Genomic DNA, 22,706 nt, shown 5'->3' with positions numbered 1-22,706 from the left:
TTTTTGGGTCTGACGCACCATCCTTTTCCCATGTGATTGAGCGGGCACATCGCACCCCTCCGCACCCCCCACCCTCTGGAGCACCACCCTGCTCCATTATTGCCCAGCTCCTCAACTTTCAAGACAAGGTTGCCATCTTTCACCTAGACAGTGAGAAAGGCCCCTTAAAATACAATGGCAATACCATTTCAGTATACCCTGACTTTTCAGCGGATGTCCAGAGGCAGCGCATCAGCTTTGCAGCAGTAAAGGCTTGATTACGCACAGAGTGCCTCTCCTATGCCATGCTTTTCCCTGCAAAGCTGCACATCATTCATGATGGCAAGGCGCAATTCCACACCAGCCCCAAGGAGGCCATGGCATGGTTCAATGACCGATATGGAGTTCCACCAAGATGCAGAGCAGTTTAAAGCCTGAGGCTCTAACCCCTACAATCCCCATCTACACTTGCCCTGAGCTGAATGTGGAGACACCTTTCTCCCTACACATGGGAGTTCCTCTACTATGCCCAGCGGAGTGTTTTGGTTTTCCATAAGGATATTCCACCCCCCCTACAGCAGAACTGTGAACTGTTATCCTGTCATCCACCACCCTTACAGAACAGACCTCCTTCCTATCGTCAGATCTGAGTCCCCCTATACAGGCTACTGGCCTTTAACTATGTAATTTGTTCCATCTACTATTGAACTATGCTACATTCCCCATACGCAGAACTGTTCAGGAGTCACTCTGGATTCCACTATCACCCCACACCAGTTGGTGGCTAGGCCACAGGACAGTTCTCCCCCAGTTTAAAGGGGCCCTTCAGGTTTCTTCAGTTCAGGGATCCAAGGCTCGCTATGTTGGGGTTGGCTGAGCAGGGGAGGGGGGCAAAGGTTTTTTTGCTCTTTTTTTCTCTTTTTTGGGACACTCTCATTTTTGATTTTTTTTGCATCTTCTACGGGTACTGCCCAGGACAGTTTATGGGTTTTTTTCTGGTTTATTAACTGATAGCTCATGCAGAGGCAGTTATTTGCAGTATCCTGAAGATATGTTTAGATATGCTCAGAGTGGCTTGGCCTACCAGGTATTAAGTGTGAAGGCATTTACATTTCTATGTGACTGTGATATGATGTATGACTAAGAATGGCAAAGCCCTTGAAGATAGTGTCATGGAACACTAGAGGAATGAATGCACCCCAAAAGAGATCCCTAGTCTTTTCGGTTTACAAAAAAAATGCCGTCCCCATATTATATGTCTCCAAGAAACTCACCTCACCGGCACTAAAGTGAGAACCCTTGGGCGTCCATGGTTGGCAAAACCTTATCACTCTACCCACACAAACTATTTCAGGGGGGTATCTATGCTACTAGCTAAATCCCTTCCCGCTGAAACCATACAAGTAACCACAGACCCAGAGGGGAGATTTATTATACTAACCATACAAATTTCCTCTGTGACGTTTACTCTTGTGAACGTTTATATTCCTCCCCCATTTTCGGTGGAGGTACTATCTTAATTGTCACTTAAGCTGCTGACTAGACCCCCTGGACCGATACTTTATATAGGGGACTTTAATGCCCTAGTGACCCAGCCATGGACCGCTTGGGAGGTGGTGGTAGATCTTTTCCCTCCCTTCTGAATTGGATGCAGGTATATGATCTTACAGAGACATGGCGCTGGGAGTATCCGGACGTGAGCCAGTATTCTTGCCACTCGGATTCCTTCCACACCATGTCTCGGATTGACATGGCATTTACCACAGTGGATACCCTTCCCGTTGTCACTGCAGTCTCGTACCTACCCAGAGGAGTCTCGGAGCACGCTCCTCTCTCTGTGAACCTTGCTCTCCTCCCAGGTTCGGGCCCTGCTAGCTGGCATCTGAACTCTTACTGGTTGGAGGATGAGGTGGTGCAGGGAGAGTGCAGAAAGGGTATTACGGGCTATTGGAAGGACAACTTGGGAACAGTAGACCCCTCCACAGAATGGGAAGCATTTAAGTCCACATTGAGGGGCACCTTTATGTCCATTACAGGAGTCCTACGGAAAAACAATAGGCAACTTACGGGGGAACTGGGAACTGCCATGGTATAAGCAGAATCTGTTTATGCCTCTAACTCGACCCCCGACACAAGAGACATGCTACTCAAAAATCATTTGAGCACGGTAACAAAGCTGGACGTCTCTTGGCATACCTGGCCAGAGCGGATTACCCCCCCATATCCATTCCGCGTATACTTACCACACAGGGCCAAATTAGCGACACCCCTGGGGACATCATGAAAACCTTTTTAAATTTCTACAAAGACCTATATATCTCCAGAGCTGAGTACAACGAAGCCCAACTAACTGAATACTTAGCCGACATACCTCTCCCCTCCCTTTCTGAACAGAAAGATGACCTAGAGGCACCTATCTCAGTTGAAGAAATCGCTAGTAGCTATCTCACAAATGCCTACTCATAAAACTCACGGTTTGGCTGCCTATCCAACCGAATGGTACACACAATTTAAAGACATACTATCCCCATTTCTTTTACACACATACAACAAGGCTTTAGATATAGGAGTCCTCCCCCTATTATGCGAGAAGCCTTGATTATACTTTTACTAAAGCCCCACAAGGACCCACTTAAATGCGAATCATACCGCCCGATATCACTCATAAATGTGGATGTTAAGATTCTGGCCAAAGTGTTGGCAAATCGTTTAAACACTGCAGTGACGACCCTGGTACACAGTGAGCAGGGGGGATTTATACCCGGAAGGTCCACCAGAATGAATATCCACAGACTATTCCATAATCTGCAATACCCACACGACTGTCCTCCTACAAGGGCCATAGTATCCCTAGATACATGTAAAGCGTTCGACAGTGTGGAATGGCTGTACCTCTTCCAGGTGTTTAAAATGTATGCCCCAGAATGGTGGCGTGGATAAAACTCCCTTATGCTTCCCCGAGGGCACGTATTCGGGTTAACTCTACAGTCACTGAGTCTTTCTCAATCAATAGGGGCACAAGACAGGGGTGTCCACTGTCCCCCCTCCTCTTTGCCCTGGCCATGGAGCCACTAGCGGTACGTATCCACTCCTCTCCATCTATAAAAGGTCTCCCCATTGCCACCATTGAGGAACGAATCTCGCTCTATGCGGATAACACGTTGGTGTACCTGGCGGACACCGATGTGTCACTCCAAACATTGTTATCCGAGATCAATACATTTGGAGACTACTCCGGATTTAGGGTGAATTGGGACAAATCCAGTCTTATCCCCTTGGACCCAGATGCAACTTCTCATATTCACCCAGACTCTAATCTGCAGGTGGTGTCCTCCTTTAGGTATCTAGGGGCTCTGGTGCAGACATCTCTGTCCACTTACATTGTCAATAACTTAGACCCACTACTAACTCGCTTAAAGGAGCAAACTAAACAGTGGATGGACCTGCCCCTGGATCTCATGGGGAGGGCAAATACCCTCAAAATGATCTATTTACCAAGACTGCTATACATCCTGACCAACTCCCCATGCAAAATACCTAAATCTATTTTCAAACGTATAGACACAATCTGTACAACGTTAATGTGGAATGGCAGATCCCCCAGAGTGGCGCTTGAGACACTAAGGTTACCGACACAGCTGGCAGGATTGGCACTCCCAAACTTCTTTCTATACTACCTAGCATCTCAACTGGTGCATATCCATGACTGGCTACAACCGATAGCAGCAAATGCATGTACTACCACTGAGGGGGCCATTGCGTCCTCCATGGAAACCCTTCACAATATTGTTTATAGGGGCAAAGTCCCGCCCCGGCACCTCCATGCTGGCCACATCCCTTTCATTGTTCAAATACATCACCACCAAAATAACACGACACACATGGTCGGTATCCCCGAATAGCCCTACCTGGCAGGAACTTTACTCTTTACCTGACCCTAAATGTTTGTACTCCAAAGGGATTAAATACCTGTCACCTATACACTGCACAAGGCTTTAAATCCTTTCATCAGCTCAGACTTGACTTTGACTTGTCGCACTCATACCTGTTTTACTACTATCAGCTCAGACATGCTATCAGAGCACAGTTCCTTAGATAACCCAACTAACCTACCACCACTAGAGAAACTGCTGAGACAACCTGACCGTACCAAACTTATATCTACTTATTACGCTGCCCTAATGACTGACTTTAACCCCAGATTTAGTAGGGCCCAGGAAAAATGGATCTCTATGGACATCTCCCTTGCAGAGGAGTTTAGTGACACGTACAATACAATACATCAGTTATTTCATCAAGAGAGAGCATTATAAAGGTAAATATTTTCCATCAATCTCACCTCACCCCAACCAGGTTGAAAAAGATGGGTTTGTCACCCATGGCTAAATGTTTCCGCGGCTGCGGTTAAGAAGCCAACGTCCTACATTGTTTTTGGGCATGCCCAATGGTTTAGGACCTCTGGGCAGAGGTGTGCTCCTTTATCTCCAGAGCTCTAGGCATCCCTAACATTATTTACCCCAAGAATTGTCTGCTGGGCATCTTTGATGACCTTCAAATATCAACGCCTGCCAAAAGGCTACTCCGCATTCTCTACTTTTATTTTAGAAAAGTTACACTGTTGTCATGGAAGGGAACACAGACCTCTTTAAAAACCCTATGGCTGAAGCTTATCAACAATGCTATCCCAATGTACAAACTTGCCTTTGAACTTCGGAAACGAAGCAAAACATTCCACAAAATATGGGACGGGTGGCTGGCTATCCCCCTGATGCTCCCCTCACAATAGAAATAGATTGCAGGTTGCCTGTAGGTCGTGCCACTCTATATACTGTATATATAGAATTTTACTGGTGCTAAGTAACCAACACCTTGATTGTATTCTACATACGAATGTATGATGCTTAAACAATGTATTATCATAAGTCTCCCAAATGTACAAGCCTAGTATTTGATGCTGTATACCTATATGATTGCCCAAGTTTTGTTTTTGTTTTTGTAAAGCATATTGTTTTGCTTATTTTTTCTCTTTTTTTTTTAGTTTGTCTGTTTGTCATAAAACTAATAAAAAATATCTTAAAACAAAAAAAAAGGAGCACCTTCTTAAAATTGACAGGATTAATCTGTGTACCAAATGAGCACATACGGTAGCCAGTCTGTGGGAGCCAGAATTATTGTTGGTTGGTAGGGGATCAAATACTTTAATTTTACTTACTCAACTGCAACTCAATTTATAACATTTGTATCATGTGTTTTTTTCTGGAGTTTTGTTTGATATTCTGGCCTATCATTTGAAATAAATCTATGATAAAAAATGAAATATAAACCCTTCATTTCTTTGTAATTGGCAACTTACAAAATCTGCAGGGGATCAAATAATTATTTTCCCCACTTTATATCTCATATGACGTCATATGACGTCCACCCAGAACGAGAGCTGCGCCTCCCAGCCGTCAATTGATGGACAGCAGGCGGGAAGTGGTTAACCACTTCAATACCAAACACTTTCACCCCCTCCCTTTCACCCCCTCCATGCAGAATACTATCGCTGAATGCACAACACATCGAACCTTGAAGCAGATGGGCTACAACAGCAAAAGACCATACCAGGTGCCATTGCTGTCAGCTAAGAACAGGAAACTGAGGGTACAATTCGCACAGGCCTACCAAAATGGGACAATGGAAGATTGGGAAAATGTTGCCTGGTCTGATGAGTCTCGATTTCAGCTGTGACATTCAGATGGAAGGGTCAGAATTTGGCGTAAACATGAAAGCATGGATCTATCCAGCCTTGGATCAATGGTTCAGGCTGGTGGTTGTGGTGTAATGGTGTGGGGGATATTTTCTTGGCACACTTTGGGCCCCTTCTAACAAGTGAGCATCGTTTAGATGCCACAGCCTACCTGAGTAAGGCTACTTGAACATGACAATGAGTAAAGACTGTTAACAGGAAAAAACCCTGGGAGTCAATTTCCCCATCCCTAAGGAACCTACATTGGCTAGGAAAATCGAGGAAAGCTGGAAGCCGCACACCGGTGTAATGATGAATGCTTTTATTGGTAAAAAGCTAAATCATAAAGGAACACAAAACACTACAGCAGAAGCGTACAGAAACAGCTGACGCGTTTCACACTCACAATGAGTGCTTACTCATAACCTACATTGGCTAACCGTAAAGAACCGGATCACATTCAAGACCCTCTGCCTCACCCACAAATGCATACAAGGAACCGCGCCTCAATACCTTCGAGAGAAAATAAAACACTACACACCCAATCGCAATCTTCGATCATCTAACCAAAACCTCCTTCTCATTCCCAAATACCATTACAAAGCAAAGGGAGAACGAAGATTCGCAGTCCAAGGACCTAGGCTATGGAACGCACTTCCGACCCACATCCGCATGGAAGAAAATCACCTGGCTTTCAGGAAAAAACTCAAGACCTTCCTCTTCTAGAAGCTGACAACACCAAACGCATTTAGCGCCTTGAGGCGATTCAGTTCGCATTAGCAGCGCTTTATAAATTTTTCATTCATTCATTCAGTTAACTCAACTGTACTCCAATGGCCTCCACAGTCACCAGTTCTCAATCCAATAGAGCACCTTTGGGATGTGGTGGCCAAGCATGTCTCCAGACGTAAACTCTATTTAGCATCTGTGGGGCATTCTCAAACGGAAGGTTGAGGAGCGCAAGGTCTTCATGGTGTCATCATGGAGGATTGGAAGAGGCAACCTGTGAAGCTCTGGTGAACTCCATGCCCAAGAGGGATAAAGGCAGTGCTGGAAAATAATGGTGGCCACACCAAATATTGACACTTTGGGCCCAATTTAGACATTTTCACTTAGAGGTGTACTCACTTTTGTTGCCAGCGGTTTAAACAATGGCTGTGTGTTGAGTTATATTGAGGGAACAGCAAATTTACACTGTTATACAAGCTGTACACTCACTACTTTACATTGTAGCAAAGTGTCATTTCTTCAGTGTTGTCACATGAAAACGTATAATAAAATATTTACAAAAATGTGAGGGGTGTACTCACTTTTGTGAGATACTGTACATACGAGGGAAAAAATGTATTTAATCCCCTACGGATTTTGTACCTTTGCCTACTGACAAAGAAATGATCAGTCTATAATTTTAATGGTAAATTTATTTTAACAGTGAGAGACAGAATAACAAAAATATCCAGAAAAATGCATTTCAAACAAGTTATAAATTGATTTGCATTTTAATAAGTGAAATAAGTATTTGATCCCCTATCAATCAGCAAGATTTCTGGCTCCCAGCTGTCTTCTATACAGGTAACGAGCTGAGATTAGGAGCACTCTCTTAAAAGGGAGTGCTCCTAATCTCAGCTTGTTACCTGTATAAAAGACACCTGTCCACAGAAGCAAATCAGATTCCAATCTCTCCACCATGGCCAAGACCAAAGAGCCGTCCAAGGGTGTCAGGGACAAGATTGTAGGCCTACACAAGACTGAAATGGGCTACAAGATCATCGCCAAGATGAGAATCTCGACAATGATCTCAAGGCAGCTGGGACCATAGTCATCAAGAAAACAATTGGTAACACACTACGCTGTGAAGGACTGACAGCAGCGCCCGCAAGGTCCCCCTGCTCAAGAAAGCACATGTACAGGCCCGTTAGAAGTTTGCTAATTAACATCTGAATGATTCAGAGGAGAACTGGGTTAAAGTGTTGTGGTCAGATGAGACCAAAAATTGAGCTTTTTGGAATCGACTCAATTCTCCATGTTTGGAGGAGGAGGAATGCTGCCTATGACCCCAAGAACAAAATCCCCACCGTCAAACACAGTGGTGGAAACATTATGCTTTGTGGGGTGTTTTTCTGCTAAGGGGACAGGACAACTTCACTGCATCAAAAGGGAGGATGGATGGGGCCATGTAGAAAATATGTGGAGGGAGCTGAAGGTTCGTGTTACCAAATGTCAGCCTCGAAACCTTAATGACTTCAAGAGGATCTGCAAAGAGGGCTGGGACAAAATCCCTCTTGGGATGTGTGCAAACCTGGTGGTCAACTACAAGAAACGTCTGACCTCTGTGATTGCCAACAAGGGTTTTGCCACCAAGTACAAAGTCATATGTTGTGAAGGGGTCATATACTTATTTCACTCATTAAAATGCATTTTTCTGGATTTTTTGGTTGTTATTCTGTCTCTCACTGCTAAAATAAACCTACCATTTATTATTATTATTATTATTATTATTATTATTATACAGGATTTATATAGCGCGAACAGTTTACGTAGCGCTTTACAACTTTAGGGTAGACAGTACAAATACAATACACTTTAATACAGTAGGAATCAGAGGGCCCTGCTCATTAGCGCTTACAATCTATGAGGGAAGGTCTTATTATGGACTGATTATTCCTTTGTCAGTGGGCAAACGTACAAAACCAGCAGGGGGTCAAATACCCCCCCCCCCTGTATATAAATATATATAATATTTATATATTTCTTGTTTTTTTAACTTTTTTTTTTTTACATACTGTGACCAGAGCAGTACATGTTACTATAGTGACACTGTACTACTCTGGGGAAGTGATCAGGATTTTTTATTTAATTTTTTAACACTGATTACTTATAACAGTGATGATCACGATTATAAGTAATTATGTTTATGATAAACATCCATTCATTACAAAGAAAGCTGTAATTGGCCATAGCTATCACATGGTGCAGATGCATTGTGGCTGGCTCTGTCTGTACCATGTGATTACTGTGACCAATCACAGAGATCAAACTATTCATTATTTACAACTTTCATGTGATTGGCCACATCGATCATGTGATACCAGGGCTGGCCCGGTACAATGAACCGACATTCGCTCTGTCCGATGGACAGATGACATCCGCCTAGGATGAGGAAAGGTGCTTCTCGGCCTGTCATTTGTCTATAGGTCAGGCAGGAAGTAGTTAAGCTAACATAGTAGCTCATTCACACCCTGCTTGGCCACACTGATAGGCAATTGGGAAAAAGGAGGGGAATGAAGACCCCAAGTACCCATGGCCCATACCAAATCCATTCTTGGAGGGCCAGGACCTGCTTACTGATCCCTGAGCAGTCCCACAAAGCCAACAGAACAACTTTGCCCACTTTAGTAGGGCTTATCCATCCTTCTGCTCCAACCCCCAATGGGGGTTCATGGAATGGCTCTTTCACCGATGGACCACTGCCTTTGATCTATATAACATCTGGTGGCAACAGGCAAATTGCACTTTGTACCTAGGTATATCACACTAGTACCAGGTTCAGTGCAGTAGCAGTGTACAGGCCAGTACTGATCCTATCTTGACGCAGGATCTGGATACAATTCCCACAGTATGAAATCAGGAGGCTCTGATCTGAGAAATTGAAACCCTTGGCTGCAGTGGCTTGGTGCTGTTAACAGTCCTGATAACAGAAATATGTAAATCTATCTTCCACAAAGATGCATCCATCCCCTAAGGACGATAGGAAAAATCTGAGTGGACATGGTGGAAAGGGGATAGATGAGGGACATGGTGGAAAGGGGTTTTATGAGGGACTGACTAAAAGTTTTGAGTCGCTTCACCAGTGTCATAACCTAAAGGAGTAGGATATAATCCATCTGGTATGATTGAAGACCTGTGTCCTGTACTGCAGTGGTCATCAACCCTGTCCTCAGGGCCCACTAACAGGCCAGGTTTGCAAGATAACTGAAATACATCACAGGTGATATAATTTGCTGTTCAATGATTACAGTATTCTAGTCTGCATCTCCCCAAGGTAATACATAAAACCTGGTAATACATAAAACCTGTTAGTGGGCCCTGAGGACAGGGTTGATGACCACTGCTGTACTGTACGATGAAGAAAAATAGACCCTTTAATCTCAAAGAGTTAATACACCTTAATGAACTACAATGGGGAGAGAGGGGGCTGCTAATAGGTCAAATTAATCCACCCCCTCCCCCCCCAACTCAATGTCAGTATTTAGCACATGGACCTTTGGCAGCAATTACACCATTGATTTTGTGGATAGGTCTGGACCCCACAACCTCTTCTCATTACTATTTGTAAAACTGTTTAAAGTGTACTTCCACTTTTTCGGGTATAATGTCTATTTTGGATTTGTTTGTCATGTCATTCACTTAGCATAACTTTAAAAATACTTAAAGCGGAGGTCCACCGACCATTCATTTTTTTTTTCCCAACCTTTCAGACACTTACATAATCACAATGTAACACTCACTTTTTAGATGAACTATCTCCCCCGATGTCCGGTTTCAAATTAAAAACAAAGTTTTAAAAATTGAGGATGGCCGGTTCCATCTTGCTTGTGGGCATGTGAAGCCCACAAGCATTAACTTCCTGGATGCAGTGAATGCTGAGCTACCAGCATTCACCGCTCGTTCCCGCGCATGCTCAGTGTTAACGGCGCAGAGCGCCGTAAACTTCCAGGTAGCCATCACGATCCGCACTGAATCCTGGGAATGTATACACTTAGCTCCCAGGAGACAGTGCGCCGCCGGGGATGAAGAAGATACACGCCTACTCCCGCGGGGGTCAGACACAGGAAGTGCCACAATAAAGACTGCTAGAAAGGTAAACACACAGCTAATTTTTTTTTTTCATTTGCACATCTGTTCAATGCAATGGTGGGATTAAGATAACGTTAATAATTTGTGTGGACCTCTGCTTTAAGGATTGCAGCTTACCTTTTGCTTTTTAGATGATTTTCTCTGTAAACTCCAGCAAAAAACGTCAAAGTGTTTCAAAGAGGAGTTCTGGGCCCCCACAAAAAATACTGTAGCTGCTGACTTTTAATATTAGGACACTTACCTGTCCAGGGCTCCCGCAATGTCGACACCCAAGCCGATTCTCGGATCGGCTCTGGGGTGCGGCCGCCGTCATTCGTAGTAGGGGAACCCAGCAGTGAAGCCTTCTGGCTTCACACCCGGTTTCCTACTGCGCAAGTACAAAGCGCGCTGCGATTTCTAATTGGCCCGGCGGCGGAGGAAGGAAGAGGGGGACCAAACTTCCGAGGGGCGGCGCTGCGGCATCAGCATTCTATGCATTGAGATAAAAAAAAACCTTCTCTATGAAGCAGCAGCCCCCCTAATATTTACCTAAGCCCCATCTCGATTCAGCGATGTTGCACGCAAGCATCAGCTGTCCGGGTCTCTTCCACCTGATTGGCTGAGACACAGCAGTGGGCACCATTGGCTCCCGCTGCTGATGATCAATGTCCGTGAGCCAATGATGAGAGAGAGGGGGCGGAGCAGAGCTGCCACTCCATGTTTGATTGGACACACAGAGAAGCGGCTAGGCTCGAGTGCCTCCATAGCAAGCTGCTTGCTGTGGGGGCACTAAGCAGGAGGGAGGGGCCAGGAGTACTGGCGAGGGACCCGAGAAGAGGAAGACCTGGGCTGCTCTGTGCAAAACCACTGCACAGATCACGTAAGTATGACATGTTTGTTATTTTTAAACAAAAAATATCACTTTAGTTAGAGGGAGCACATCGTTTCCTAAGGCTTTCAATTGGGACAGATAACACTAAACGGTTTAAGAAATTCTTGTAGTCAGCCAAGGCACCTTCTCCTAAGAAACATCTAAAAACAAAAAGTTAAAATGTTTTATTTATTTTTGTTTGTTTTTAGGTATGCCGTATGAATGGAATGACATAAATACATCAGGAGTTTTTTCGAAAATTTTACTACAAAAGTGGAAATACACTTTAAGCTCTGTCAGGCAACATGGGAATCATGAGCGATCAGTTTCACTTATTATTTTTTAACCACTTGCCCACTGGGCACTTAAACCCCCTTCCTAACCAGACCAATTTTCAGCTTTCAGTGCTCTCACATTTTTAATGACAATTACTCAGTCATGCAACACTGTACCCATATGAAATTTTTGTCCTTATTTCACACAAATAGAGCTTTCTTTTGGTGATATTTAATCACTGCTGGGTTTTTTTTATTTTTTGCGCTATAAATTTAAAAAGACCAAAAATTTTGTAAAAAAATGCATTTTTCTTAATTTCTGTTAGAAAATTTTGCAAAGGAGTAATTTTTCTTCATAAATTGTGGCCAAAATGTATACTGCCACATATCTTTGGTAAAAATAACCCAAATAAGTGTATAATATTTGGTCTTTGTGAAAGTTATAGAGTCTACAAGCTATGGTGCCAATGAGTAAAAATGGATTACACCTGATGTACTGACAGCCTCTTTCATTTCCTGAGACCCTAACAAGCCAGGAAAGTACGAATACCCCCCAAATGACCCCTTTTTAGAAAGTAGGCAGTCCAAGATATTTAGTAAGAGGCACGTTGAGTTTTTTGAAGTTCTAATTTTTTCCCACAATTCTTTGCAAAATGAAGATTTTTTTTCCCACTACGAGTAGGGCTGCAACTAACGATTATTTTTATAATCGATAAGTACACCAATAATGGGGTACTATTCCTCCCAGGAACAACAATGATAGGGGCACTATTCCTCCTGGGAACACCAATGATAGGGCACTATTCCTCCCGGGAACACCAATGATGGGGCACTATTCCTCCCGGGAACACCAATGATAGGGTACTATTCCTCCCGGGAACACCAATGATGGGGCACTATTCCTCCCGGGAACACCAATGATAGGGTACTATTCCTCCCGGGAACACCAATGATGGGGCACTATTCCTCCCAGGAAACCAATGAATATGGCGGCGCTACCGCCTTGTACACAGGATTCACTGGGACAGAGGCAGGACTGGCAGGGAGGAAGGTGCCGTTAGACCAACTAATCGATAATGAAAATCGTTGACAATGATTTTATCGATTAATCGCTGCAGCCCTACTCCTGAGTATGCGAATACCACGTGTGAGACTTTTACATAGAGAGGCCCAACATGCAAGGAGCACCATCAGGCATTCTAAGGACATAAATTACACATAATTTCTAGACTACCACTTTTGAAGGTCTTGGAGCACCGGGACAATGGAAACGCCCAAAAAATTACCCCCATTTTGGAAAGTAAACACCCCATTGTATATTCTATGAGGCATAATGAGTCTTTTGAACATTAATTTTTTTTCACAAGTCTTTGGAAAATGTGTAAAGAAAACTAAAACAATTTTTTTCACAAAGTTTTCCCATTTATAAGATATTTCTAAACACATAGCATGTACATGGCAAAAATTACGCCCCAAAATGTATTCTGCTACTCCCCCTGAGTATGGCGATACCACATGTGTGAGACTTTTCCTCAGCCTGGCCACATACAGAGGCCCAACATGCAGGGAGCACCATCAGGTGTTCTAGGGACATACATTTCAAATCAAATTTGACTACTTGTTACACTTTTGTGAGGCACTGATGGGCACTGTAGTGGCATGGATTTGGCACGGATTAGAACTGATTTGGCATGGATGAGAACTGATGTGGCACAGATGAGTACTGATGTGGCATGGATGTGGCACCAATGAGCACTGATGTGGCACCAATGTGCACTGATGTGGCATGGATGAGCACTGATGTGGCACGGATGAGCACTAATGTGGCACGGATGAGCACTAATGTGGCACTGATGTTATAGTAGGCCCTCCCAGAGTTATCCGACAGTGCTGTAGTCATTTTTCGGCTATGGCCTGGTTGGCAAGCAGTTAAGCCATTCTTGCAAAGTTTTGACTTCATGCTTGGAATCAGCGCCTTGCAGGATGACATTTTCTGCCAAGGCTCAGGTATTCTGCAAACTGCATCAGTTTTCCTCCAGGATTTCACTTCATTTTACTGCATTAAATTCAATCTTCTACCCTCATAAGCCTATAAGAATAAACCTCAAAAAGTTGGGTTTTAGGGGAAATTGAAATAAGACAAAGTATTTGTAAAACATATATATTTATTCTACACGTAGATTAGATAAAATTCCAGATTGGAAATACAAAACATCACATTACATCAGGCATGTCCAAAGTCCGGCCCGCGGGCCAATCGCGGCCCGCGGACCGGTTTCGGACGGCCCGCCTGGTAATTTTGACATATATATCTTTTGTGGCCCCCAACGAATCCCCGAGCGCCGGGGGCCATAAAAGATAGATATGCTGGCTGCCTTGGAGGGGGCGGGACAAGCGCCGTACAGGATACAGGAGAATTTCCTGTTTACACGGCGTCCTGTGTAAAAGGAAGTCCCGTCTCCTGCGCTGCCATTGGACAATTGTTTTGTCCATCATAGGAGGCGGGACTTTCAATTAAAGAGGCCGCCGTGTAAACAGGAATTTCTCCTGTATATCTGTTGGCGCTCGTCCCGCCCCCTCCCTGTCTCCTTCAAGGCTGCAGATGGACATGAATCAGGCTGCACTGACAGCAATGGTGAGTCTGCATTCATGTCAATGTGGTGGGGGCTGCCGTATTTATGTCAATGTGGTGGGGGCTGCATTCATGTCAATGTGGGGGCTGCATTCATGTGAATGTGGTGGGGGCTGCATTCATGTCAATACGGTGGGGGCTGCATTCATGTCAATACGGTGGGGGCTGCATTCATGTCAATACGGTGGGGGCTGCATTCATGTGAATGTGGTGGGGGCTGCATTCATGTCAATACGGTGGGGGCTGCATTCATGTCAATACGGTGGGGGCTGCATTCATGTCAATACGGTGGGGGCTGCATTCATGTCAATACGGTGGGGGCTGCATTCATGTCAATACGGTGGGGGCTGCATTCATGTCAATACGGTGGGGGCTGCATTCATGTCAATGTGGTGGGGGCTGCATTCATGTCAATACGGTGGGGGCTGCATTCATGTCAATACGGTGGGGGCTGCATTCATGTGAATGTGGTGGGGGCTGCATTCATGTGAATGTGGTGGGGGCTGCATTCATGTGAATGTGGTGGGGGCTGCATTCATGTCAATACGGTGGGGGCTGCATTCATGTCAATACGGTGGGGGCTGCATTCATGTCAATACGGTGGGGGCTGCATTCATGTCAATACGGTGGGGGCTGCATTCATGTTAATGTGGTGGGGGCTGCATTCATGTCAATACGGTGGGGGCTGCATTCATGTCAATACGGTGGGGGCTGCATTCATGTCAATACGGTGGGGGCTGCATTCATGTCAATACAGTGGGGGCCACATTCATGGCAATGGAGTGGGGGCCGCAGATGGGCACTGATTAGGCTGCATTGATGGGCACTGACCCTTATTTTGCTTCACAGTTCTTTATTTAAAATTTAAGATTTTTTTTCCTGAAACTTCATTTTTAAAGTGAAGGTGCATGTTATAAGCAGATTAAATCCGGTATATCCAAATAACACGCCCAAGCTCATCTATTCACCACACACAGCACAAAGGCAAGAGAATTCTTGTTGGGCCGTGTATTAGTGCTCGGATGGACACACTTAGACCAAATTTTAATGGTTTAAGAATGTCAGGCAAAATGGTCGGCCCTCAAGCATGTTCTATTCATCAAATCTGGCCCTCTTGGAAAAAAGATTGGACACCCCTGCATTACATGAACCTATAGGATACAGTTGTTTACGCTTATATGCATATTGCAGATGTAATTCCATATATAGTCGTATACAATATTTATTTGTTTTTTAATTGAAATTGTTTTTTTCAGAAGTAGTATTATTCCCTGAAGATTTGCTTATATTTGCACATTTCGAAACGCATTGGAGATCCCCACCTACTTTATCTCATCGTAATCCACCGATAAAAAAACAGCAAGTAGCTGGGGACTACCACTTCATGTTTATATCCTATAGGTTCATGTAATGTGATGTTTTGTATTTCCAATCTGGAATTTTATCTAATCTACTTGTTAATGAATATATATGTTTTACAAAATACATTATCTTTTTTCAATTGCCCCTAAAATCCAATTTTTTTATGTTTCTTCTTATATTCCATTACAAGGGATGATGACAATTACATGTATGGCCATATAAATCCTTATTTCCACCCTCATAAGCCTTCCGGGAGCAGCTCAGAGCAAAGTATCCCCACAGCATGATGCTGCCACCATGTTCGACAATGGTGATGGTGTGTTGATAATGTGCAAATTTAGGCTTACACCAAAGCGCTTCAGTCTGATGGTAAAAAAAAAAAAAAAAAAAAAAAAAAAAAAACTTTCATTGTGGATTAAGCCAACTTTAGCATCCCCCACTTTAAGAACTGTGTTTGACAAAAATTCACATAGCAATTTCCCCAAAGTGCATGTATTTTTTCAGTGCAAAAAATACATAAATAAAAATGTTATTAGGCTATTTCCTGTGCTTTGATTGTTTTTTATTGATTTAAAATGGAAAAGAACAACTTTGGGAGCTAGATAGCACCTAGAATAAGAACTACCTATGATACTTACTACCATCTAGGGGCCAAATGCAGTATTTTTTTTCCCAATTTAAATCCGTAAAAAACACCTAATGTAGAACTTCACTTTCTCAATCTCAATCCAAATGCACATCTTTTTTGCAGGTAAAAAAATTAGGATATATTATTTTTTTTTTTTTTAATTAGTAGCCTGGAAAGCATCGTGGGTGCAATCTCAGGCTCCTGCAGACTATCAGTGTAGTCAGTCAATTCAGCTTGTACAAGCAGGCAGTTACTGAATGACAGGACGGATCAATGAACCATCTAGAGAGCTTATCAGCACATTTGTAGATCATTGAGAACTACAAGCAATCAGCTGCAATCGCAGACAGTAGAGTAGTTGTAGTTCTCCCATTCACAGAACTCCAAACAGGCATTTTTTTTTTTAATTGTGACAGCGGATACAGGGAGAAGATCCCCGGCCCGCTGTCACAACAGGGAATCCGGGGTTTAGGGTGCAGGTGCAGCTCAGTTAGTAACAGGTTACTAAAGGTGAACTTATCCTTTAATCCTTATGCTGCTAGTATTAGTAAATGGATAAGTATAGGTATAGGTAAATATGCTCTGAAAATGAAAAATGAATTAAAAGCGTTTTTGGCAGGGGCATGGCTTGAGGACCATGAGAGCGGCTGCTTAGATCCACAACTCCGGATCTTCTCATCCAGCAGGCATCCTGAGTCCAAAATTCTCCCAAGAGGCACAGAACCCTTCCTAAAGACGGCGGGCATCCATTACAGGCACTATGGTGAATAAATACGGGCCATCCGCACCCCAGTCCATGGCGGAACAACTAGCTAAGTTCAGGAGGCAAGATGGCGCAAATCCCTCAGCCATGCATGAAGCCACACTGCAGCTCTCCCTTACCTCAGCAGAGCTCTCTGCACAAGTGGTGAGTGACTCTCTGCCTACAGTCTTCCTCACCCAGGCTGACCACCTAACACCTCTAGACTTCCCTACATGCTCAGCGGATTGCAATTCACCAAGCCCCTCTCAAGATGAGCCTACCCTGGCAGAAATCCTGCTGGCTATAAAAGAGTGTAAGGCCTCCCTCACAGTTTAAATGGAAAGCATCCATATTTATTTCTCCCTACTAAAGCAGGATGTACAAAACCTGCAGGAAAGGACGGGGGGTGGAAGAAGGTATCAGTTACCTAGAAGACACAGTGCACCCCTTTGCTGTTACAGTACACATGACTACAGATGAGCTGGTGACCCTCAGGGCCAAGTTAGATGACTTAGAGAACCTTCCCAGAATGCTCTGAGGGATCGCGCCCTGAACAATTCCTCCATTCATGGCCGCGGGATGTTTTTGGGGTAGAGGTGTTATTGTATTCCTTTGAGATTGAACGTGCACACCCCCCCCCCCTCCCTCGGGGGCCCCTCCAAGGTCCCCGATTGCGAAAATCCTCAATTTTCTGAAAAAAGTCGCTATCCTGCATCTTGCAAAAAAAAAAAGGGCCGCTCAAGTTTAACGGCAATAATATCCTCATATACCCCGATTTCTCAGCTGAAGTCCAACGCCAGCGCATATCATTTGCGGTGGTGAAAGACCGACTTCGCACTGAAGGCCTCCCCTATGCAATGCTTTTCCTTGCTAAACTGAGGATCATCTATGAAGGTAAAGCTCACTTCTGCTCCTGTCCTAAAGAAGCCATGGCCTGGCTAGACGCTCACTTTGGAAAACAACCCAGACAATGCCGCAATTGAGGCCACTTGCTGATCTTCCTATGCCTACCTCTGTGCTTATCCTACCTGATGTCTGCTGGAACACCTACAGGATTTCTCAATCCTCTGATTAGTACCTACATCTCTGATGCTATGGCTACTCTGCCCACATACGGATTAATTCCCATGTCACTGAGACATTTCCAATCACCAGAGGCACCAGGCAGGGATGTCCTTTATCACCCCTCTTATTTGCTCTGGCTATGGAGCCCCTTGCTGTTCGGATCCGTAGCTCTCCATTAATTAAGAGCCTTCCCATAAATGATATCGAGGAGCGAATCTCCCTATATGCAGATGATACCCTAGTCTACCTAGCAGACCCCCGCGACTCCCTCACCAACCTCTTAGCTGAAATTAATACATTTGGTGACTATTCCGGATTCCGAGTGAACTGGGATAAATCAACCCTTTTTCCCCTAGACCAAGCTGTTATATCGAAGATTCAATCAGACTCTAGGCTACAAGTAGCTACCTCCTTCATGTACTTAAGAGTCAAAATTCAATTGCCATTATCACTATACGTAACCAATAACCTATGCCCCTCAGTGCTCCAATTGCAAAACACAAACCAAACAGTGGAAGGATTTGCCCCTGGATCTCATGGGAAGAGCCAATATCCTTAAGATGATCTACTTTCCAAAATCCTGTATGTCATGGCTAATTCCCCTTGTAAAGTTTCCAAATCCGCATATAGTTGCAGGAAGGCAGTGGGTAAATTTGACCTTATCTGGCAACCATGGCTGTAAGATCCCAGCCTGGCGCCACCACAGCTGGTAATGGACAGACTGCTTATGTAGGGATCTGCGGGGTGTGGGGGGAGAGGACTGGGAAACATAGATTCGGTTATGCTTACTGTTATGCACTGGACCGAAGAGAATACGTTGCTTGAAGAAGTGTTAAATTGGAATACGTTATCATGGGTCATAAGTGCTGATTAGTGTTCGGGGTTAGGGGAGGGTTAGAAATCTTATATTTGTATTGTATCCTGTTATTGCTCAAATAATACAGACCCCTGATGTGTTACTGTCTATACATGTAATGTTCAATCTCATCTACTGATATAATTGTGTGTATCACGTGAGCAATGAATAAATAAACAAGTTATGATTAGAAAAAAAAGTTCCCAAATCCATTTCTAAAAGTATTGACTCTATTTGTATTGCGTTCCTCTGGAATGGACGACCCCCTAGAGTTGCACCGGAAACCCTACACCTCCCATCCCACCTGGCTGGTTTGGCCTCCCCCAAATTCTATCTTTACTATCTGGCATCCCAGCTGGTTAATATTCATGACTGGCTTCACCCCAACTCTAATAATGCCTGTACCACAACTGAAGCAGCTATAGTCTCCTCATTTGAAACACTCCATAACATTGTCTATAGAGGATGCACACCACCTGGACCAGGCATGTCAATTATACGTACCTCCCTTTCCCTGTTCCAAACTGTGGTAGCAAATCTTTCAACTGACTCCTGGCTGGCCTCTCCCAATAGTCCACTGTGGTTTAACCCTACTCTTAAGGAGTTATGTTCCCTGCCTGACCCCAAAAGATGGACATCCAGGGGAATTAAGAACTTATGCCACATATACACCCCTCAGGGTTTCAAATCCTTCTCTCAGATGTGTTTAGACTTTAACCTACCACATACCTGCTTAGACATGCAGTATGAGCATAGTTTGGTTCCTTAGACAGTTCTATTAGGACACCTGACCTGGAAAAACTCCTGAGATCCCCGGACCAGACAAAACTTATCTCCACCTATTACTCGGCCCTCGTGACAGACACCAATCCTAGACTTAGGACAGCACAAGAGAAATGGGACTCCCTAGTTATCCCTATTACAGAAGAAGACTGGTCTAAATTCTGTGACACATTTAAGACCTCTGTTATCTCCTCCAAGGACAGGGTAATCCAAATTAAAATCTTCCACCATTCACACCTCACCCTGGCTAGAATGCACAAAATGGGAATATCCCCCTCTGCTGAATGCTTTCGGGGATGTGGCCAAACTGCAGATTTTATCCACTGCTTCTGGACCTGTCCCATAGTACAAGATTTCATCTCTTCAGCACTGGGTCTCCCAAATATAGTCAACCCCAAAAATTGTCTTCTGGGCATCTTTGGCAACCTCACTATTCCCTCTCAGGCCAAGAGACTGCTTCGTATCCTCTATTTTTATGCAAGAAAGTCCCTTTTACTGACATGGAAGGGGTCAGCGACCCTGGCTCGGAATCTTTGGTTTAAACTGGTTAATGAGTCCCTGCCTCTATACAAGCTTACCTTTGATATTACTCGAAAGAGCAAAAAAATATTCCACAAAATCTGGGGCAGATGACTAGCTAGTCCTCTGATCCTCTCCCCCATACTGCCATAATTGAAGATTTCACTGTGAATTTTGTATTGTACTACTACCCTGAACTCTGCCATGGTTTTAATGTTTGGAACAATAGTACTACCTCCCAAGATTGATAACCGTATCAGACGTATTTTGCACTGCCTAGTATAATGTCTATATCAGTGATTCTCAACTCCAGTCCTCAAGGCGCCCCAACAGGTCATGTTTTCAGGATTTCCCTCATTTGAAATGTCTGTGGTAATTACTGAGGCAGTGAAACTGATCAAATCACCTGTGCAAAATAATGGTTAGCCTGAAAACATGACCTGTTGGTGCGCCTTGAGGACTGGAGTTGAGAAACACTGGTCTATATGATGCACAAGTTTCCCTTCTTTATAAGCTGGAATAGGAGCATTCTGTACTTTGCGTTACTGTTCTGTCTGTGAGGTTTTTTTTGTGTGTGTGTATGCATGTATGTATGTTTGTTAAAAGCAATAAAAATATCTTAAATAAAAAATAAAAACAACAACGTGTTTTTGGCTTGTGTTGCTCAGATGCGGTGTACTAGCACAGCTAGCACAGGAAATAGCCTAATAAAAATGTTTGGGTTTTTTTGCCCCATTCTGCATGGTCACCAACATCTGCCTACATTACCTGCCCAAAACCACAACTTTCTGAACCTGAAACAACCATGATATACCTTACCCATTAATCACTAAAATGACAAGAGACAACTAGAATTGAAATAGGCTATTCATGCAAAGAAACCCACAAAATGAACTGAAGGAACTTTACATGGAGGAATGGACAAATATTCAGCCTAAAAACATGTACAAGGCATTTCTGCCAATAGGGGCAGGAACAGCTCCTGGTGAATACTTATTTTCACAGTACACCATTATACCTACTGATACTTTTGTTGAATAAATCAAAAAGACACATTTCCTTGTTTTTGTTTTTTTTTTTTTCAAACATATCACCCTTAACTGCAGATTAGAAACACACATACTGTATATAAAATTTGAAATAAAAAAAGACACAAACCATTATGGCTTTTACAAGCAATTTGTAAAAATGATCAGCAATTTAAAACACTAGATTGAAACAAATGAGCTACAATTAAAATAGCCTCAAATGTTTAATACATTTTATTTACAAATATACTTGTCTTACAAAAAGAGTGCCACGTTATTTATACATATAACACTCTGCCAAAAAGCTAAATGCATTCTACAGCATTTAGGGACAAAAAACCCTGAATGACCTCAGAGCAACTTTTCCTGTGCTTCCACTAGCAATTATATCTGTCATGTTACATTTTCTTCAAATAAACAGAGACTTTTGCAGGTGTTTTCATGAAACAAAAGCAAAGTATGCCATGCAAAATCACTCATATAATGAAAATAATAAACAGTATTTTCTCAAATTAGTTGTTCAAACAAGCTGGAAAGAATCACTAGTGTGGCAGTAGCTTAAAGTGGATGTAAACCCGAATTGTTTTTTTTTTTTTTTTTATATCATACTGTAGACTTGTAGAGTATAATATTTCCTATAATTTGAGCCCAGTCTTGCCACACAATCCTCTTTTATTGTTCAGTGAGAAAAATCTTGACAAACTGAGAAAAACTTTGTCAAATACTCCCCCTTGCTGTGAGTGACAGCCTAAGACACAGGTATTATTTTTTAATTCCCTCCCCCACTCCTTTCTTCAGCAGCTCTGCAAGGATTGGCTGTTCCACACCTCAGCATGATTTGGCATGCTGAAGTCATGTGGTTGCTTTCCTGTCTTTTCACTGGATGTTAGAGATCATATCAGAAGTTTAGCAAAAGTTCAGTGTTAGAAATAAACAGGAGAAAATGCATATTGACAAGGGGAGTGTAGAGGTGGGCGGGGAGTCTACTGACATCACGACTCCACCCACCGAGCTCCAGACAACAGACCCACCCACAGAATCTGCCGTTTTTCTGGTCTAATAACAGACAGAGGGGAGACATTTGACAGGTAAAGATACATGCAGGAGGCATGTATATCCTTATAGATAACCCCTATGGCAGTAGTTTAGAAAGGATGACATTGGGTTTAAATCCACTTTAATAGTAAAATAAAATTCCTGTAATATGTTCCCAATCCTTTCTTTTTGCTGCTAAATTATTAGGTGTCCAAAGTGTGAGATTTTTGGTGCCTAGCGAAAAACAAACTTTCTGTTATCACAGCTACCATCTCTTTCTAACAATTACTGTCTAACAATTAACATATCCCTACCCTTAAAGCGGGGTTCCACCCAAATTTTGAACATTATCTCTATGCATTCTCTT

General features: G+C 43.4%; 1 protein-coding gene across 1 annotated transcript in view; it reads right to left on the bottom strand.

Annotated features, from left to right (window-relative positions):
• SLC2A13 (solute carrier family 2 member 13) overlaps nt 1-22,706 on the bottom strand; it is a 387,337-nt gene that overhangs the window by 244,958 nt on the left and 119,673 nt on the right. The window lies entirely within an intron of this gene.

This window comes from Aquarana catesbeiana, linkage group LG03 (assembly GCF_042186555.1).
Source record: "Aquarana catesbeiana isolate 2022-GZ linkage group LG03, ASM4218655v1, whole genome shotgun sequence".
In the NCBI taxonomy this organism is placed as follows: Eukaryota; Metazoa; Chordata; class Amphibia; order Anura; family Ranidae; genus Aquarana; species Aquarana catesbeiana.
Note: the sequence above shows the minus strand (reverse complement) of the source record. Positions and strands in the feature narration are given on the sequence as shown.